Raw genomic sequence first — 5,720 nt, 5'->3', positions numbered from 1 at the left:
TAAGCATGACCGAACGTTCACAATTTGAACAGAATAGCTCACCACCACTCTCTTAGAAGACTACGATCACGATTTACAAAACTAACCAAGTGAAATGCCAGAAAGACGTTCAAAAATGGGTTAAGGAACTCATGTAACTGAAAACTGAGTTTGCATGTACAGAAAAACCACTTGGCTGAGAGAGATGAACTTACCAATCCAGAATTCAAAATTGATCGGTTCAAACGAACGCCCTCGACGCGGGTAGTGTTCAGACGGTGCCTGAGAGGTGATCGGAAGGAGAAATGGTGAGGTTTTCTTAGTGAGAAGGAGGAGATTTTAGAGAGAAGAAGGAGAAAATGGTTTCAGCAGGGTGGGGAAGAAGAAATGCATGCAAAGAAGTGACACGACATTTGAAATTTGGCCTTAAATACTATCGTCGCCCAAAACGAACGACTACTCTCCTGCAGCCACCTGTTCTTCACTAACTGAGACGCTGACTCACTTCTTGGCACATGGATCCCACTACTTGGGGTTTTGGGTGCGTTTTTAATGGGGTCTGACAAGAATCAACATTTAAATAATGACAAGAATAGTAAATATGAGAATCAACATTTAAATAATCACAGTATAAACATCAAAATACAGTAAAATGGATACAACAAAATTTTAGGACAGGAAAAACAGAACAAACAACAAAAAATTAAAAATCTATAATCAATGAAGTCATTCATTCATTCACCACAAAAAAATTTAATAAAAAAAAAGTGACCATCACCATGAAATGTCATAACCATCTCTATTTAGACTATAAAAATAGTCTATAAAAGTTCACAATCATCCATACACTTTTGTTGGTTTGAAAAAATAAATAATTAAGAGAAAGGAGAGAAAAATCACAAGAAAGAATAGTAAATCTCAACATTTATATTAGACTGCATGTTAATCTAATGTAAAACTCGATATTTACGTCGAAGACCCAATGGTTTGACATAAAAAGATTCAAATTATTTTCAAAAATCTCATTATGCTTTTAGAAATAATTAATTAATATTTAAGCTTATTATGTTATTAATGAATAATTTAAGAATTTGAATTTTGAATTTTATTAAAGAATAAATACTTCTAAAAAAATAAATTATGTCTCAATTCAATTTACAATATAGCTTATTTTTTTAACAATGTGCTTAAGTGTAAACAAAATGACATTAATTGCTATGATAAAACAGTATCACTAAAGCATCTATTTCGTCATTTAAATTTAAATAATATGTTCATGGAAAGTTGTGGTTGTTAGTGTGAGCAATGAATATATCGAATTAATTATCTATCCATTGAGAATTTGAATGTTTAAATACTTGTTTGAATTCTTTCTTCTCTAAGAATTTAGCCACTTAAATGTTTATTTGAACACACAAACAAACTAAATACTAAATCAAATCTCTCTAGCTAACCATCAAAACCTTCCATTTGTTTAAAACCAAATCGCAAAATTATTGTTCAAATTGAAAGGAATGCAAAGCATGAATTTTGTTTAGTCATAAATAATAGTTTTACAATTACATAGATATCCACAATCTCAATACTAGTAAAGGAGAATAAAACCAAGCCAAAAAAACTAAAGAAAGAGGCATTGCATTGAGAATGGTAAAATTCTAATATACAAAAACATCTATGTAAGGGAATGATACGACTATCATTCGTTTTTGCTAGGGAGGTGTCTCTATCTTTATTATTATATTTTATTTTATAATTTTTTTATTCCAATAAAATATTTTCAATTTTATCTTACATTTGACATAGCATTGTTTTCAACACTATAACATTTTTTCAACAATATGATTTTATATTATGCGTAACTAGAAATTTAATCTTGGAGATTTACGTGGGTAATGTTTGAACTACTCATTATAAAAATACTTTAAACTTTTAATACAAATCAGAATATGCATATGATCAAATATAAATGACCTCTATATTATAAAATTATCTTATAAGATATATGTCTTTGTTTCATGTTTCTTGTCTTTTTCTGTCAGTAAAAAAGATAGAGTTCTTCAGAAATAATTTTTCATTGTAGTTTACACCACATTTTTCCTAAACTTCGATGGAATGTGAATATTCAAAATAATAGAATGACATTTATGGGTTAAGATCATTACTTTTAATGTTACAAGGCCGATCCATTAAAATTACATCAGGTTAACCCATTATATACTCTACTAATTGATTAACTCATAAAGATGAAATTGAGATGTAATGTTAAAATACAACACACATATACTTTTATAATTGTCAATAAAGATTACATATTGAATGCATGACACAAAAAAATATCGGTATACTTTTAATACTTGTACCTACAGTGAAATACAAGACAAATCTATGGTCGAAAAATGATGCAAATACTCATTTCTATATTTAAGAAAATTTTAATAAACATTCGTTTCTTAAATTTGAATAACCGTATTTAACTATAATGAAAATTTTCCATATATGTATAAACCAACAAATGAAATGGTCAAATTGATATAAATGTGTTAAATTTTGATTATGTTATATTGTTAAGTTGAACTTGAATTAAATCGAACACGATTGCTCAACCTAATTTTAACTTAACAAAAGAGTTATAAAAAATATGATTTAATTATCAATTTAATAAACATATTTATTAATATATATATATATATATATATATATATATATATATATATATATATATATATATATATATATATATATATATATATATATATATATATATATATATATAACTTTCTCTTAAGATTTATGAAATTTCTATTCAAGTAAAATAAATTTGGTGGTTGTGCAATTTTAATCTTGGTTTGAAGAAAAAAAAATCAGTGTACAGATCATGAGTAAGAATAAGTGAAGTGCCTAAACAAATATCATGCAATGAAGAAACTGATTGAATAATATTTTGTTTAGGTTTAAAGTCTCACAAAAATGGGAATAAGAGAAACCTATCCAACCACAAAATCCATGGGAAAGAATTAATAGTTATAAATATATGTAAAGTGTTAGTAGTTTATCATAAATCTAAAACATGTTTTATATTATAAATACACAGATGTACGTGTGTGTGTATATATATATATAGATTTAAAATATTCATTTATTATAAGTGTTAGTTAGATGAAATAAATATTTTTTTTCTGTACAAATTCTTGTTAGTTTATAAAATTTCATCATACATATTCTGATATTTATAGATTTTTTTAAACAAAAAAAATTCAATCTAAATTAAATTAAAATAAATTGGATTGAATAGGATTTTATAATCAAACTAATAAATAATCAAGAAACGAAACCAAAATAGTTAACTCGAATTTTTTTTTTCCAAAATTGATTAATCCAATATCCATACAATCATAAAACAACCAACCATAACCCTTTTGTACAAGAAAATTCATCAAATCTTGTGCATACAACTTAAGTAAATGTCTGAAGAAATGATTCTTATGGTTCATAATACACCCGAGAACAAAAGTTTTTTCAAATGAAAAAGAATGAGGGGAACTTTGGTGAAATTCAGCCTTTTATATAGATTGCTTGGATATAGTTGTTTATATGTAAATAATATAATAAGAGGTGAAATTTTACACTATATGGTTCAACAAACACTGAAGCCATATACACACGTACAGTACCCTTCTGCTGTTAGGGACCATCCTTTATTTAAACAAAACTCAAAACCTAATAATATATAAATAATTAGAATATAAACGAAGACAAAATTCTAATTCTCTCCTAAAGATTAAAGCCGAAACATACTTCTACTCAACTCAAACAAAATTTTCCCCATAGAAAAACAAGATTAGGAAAATAAATTACTTTTTTAGTCTTTCATTACTTCCATGAACATAATTAACATTAGAAAGTGCAATTCCAGTGTTTTCTTGCTTCCATAAGAAAACTTCACTACTTTTATTTTTTCAACCCTAACCCTACCTTATTCTACCAGGTTGTATAGTATGGGTATACTACACACAGACACACCAAAGTCATTTATTGGTACCCAAATCCATCTTTTCCAGCGTGTTATAAGGATGGACACAACCATGTTTATTCACTTCTGTTTTTTACCCTTTTCACTTTAGTTTACTTTTTTTTTTCTCCCACTTCTTTAACATGTATACATAATCAGAGCATAAACAGAGAAATTTCAGACAAACTGTATCAACAAAGTTAAGATTAAATCCAAAAAAATCAGTTGTATAGAAATGTTTCACTGATTTTTATGAGTTAAGAGCTCTTTTCTTTCACCAAACCATAATGGGAACATTCTTGTCAATAGTCCAAACTATTGAGCTGTGTTATAGATATATTCGCGTCAATGATTGCTATGAAGACTCATGTTAGATTGAAGTTCATAAACTATTTGCAAAAAATAAAGAAATGGTTGATCATGTGATATAATCTTATGACAATTTCAACAACCAATCTTTTGTGTCTCCTCTGTCACAGCTTCTGGTAAACACTGAATTAGTAAGTCACTGACATTATAGAAGAAAAAGACGTGGAACTAACTAGGAAGACAAAACAGACAAGCACTGTTCAGATGCACTGAACAGTTGAACCAACCCCTCATACGGAAATTCAGGACTCATTAACATTGAACTTCAAGGACGGATTCATGTTCCCATTCATCTACAATTTCAATAGTAATTAGAAATGATGAATTTAGACTATCTATTATCAATTCTAACAATATAGAGTATGGTCATACTCTAGGTATTAATATTACTAGCTTTAATCTATATCTTAGTGATGCTAGGTTTGAATATAGGTTTAAATATTTCTATATTATTTAAACCTTCCCCATTAGGGTTAGGGCATTCAAAGCTCTTACAATCCTTATTACATGTCATGTTTGTTGAAATTTGTTAACTAACAGTTACATTATAACATATAATTTAAGGAAAACTTTATTTAATATAATATCAAAATCATGAATTAAAATTTATTTTATCAAAAAAAATTATTTATTAAATTTGTTTGATTCATTTATTATAATGTAACCGTAATACTATTCATTAATATCATGTAGATATATGTCTATGGGTTAAAAAAATTATGTTAAAAAGTTTACATTGACTAAAAGTAAAATTAATTTATAATATATAAATATAAATAAAATTCAACTTAAAATCTCATAATATAATAAAGTTGAATTAAGCTTCTTTCTTATTAATTTCATCCGGCATATTAATCTTTTCAAAGTATGTCAAAAGATAAAAAGTAAAATGGTAGCTTCTGAATGAGCATTGGAGCGAAGAAACACCAAATCAAACACTTTAAATTTTACATTGGCATGAGTAAAACTTTTAAGTTAGAACAATAAATAGTGTAAGAAGAAGTGCATTTATACATTTTGACCATGTAAGATGCATGTAATCACATGATGTAACTGGTTAGAGAGCATCTGCATGAAGATGGACAGAGAAAATTAACATGTAACCAATGAAGGAAGAAGAGGATCACGTGTGAGATCAAGAAGAAATCCAGCATGATTCAATACCGAGTACAGAAGCTAAGCTAGGTAGGTAAGGAGGAGATCCAAGCATAAAACAAAGTTAGATTTTGAGATCACTGTCCCCTGCTGTGATGGCTACTGGACTGGACTGAGAAAGATCACTAGCTGTAACACTGTAAGGTTTTGTGTTGTGGTGGCCCTGTATCACTGTCACCACTCACCACAGCATGTTTGCCTATCTATA

The sequence above is a fragment of the Vigna umbellata genome, chromosome 1, assembly GCF_029865625.1.
Source record: "Vigna umbellata cultivar VRB3 chromosome 1, Vumbellata_1.0, whole genome shotgun sequence".
Classification (NCBI taxonomy): domain Eukaryota; kingdom Viridiplantae; phylum Streptophyta; class Magnoliopsida; order Fabales; family Fabaceae; genus Vigna; species Vigna umbellata.
This window is presented reverse-complemented; position numbering follows the sequence as displayed.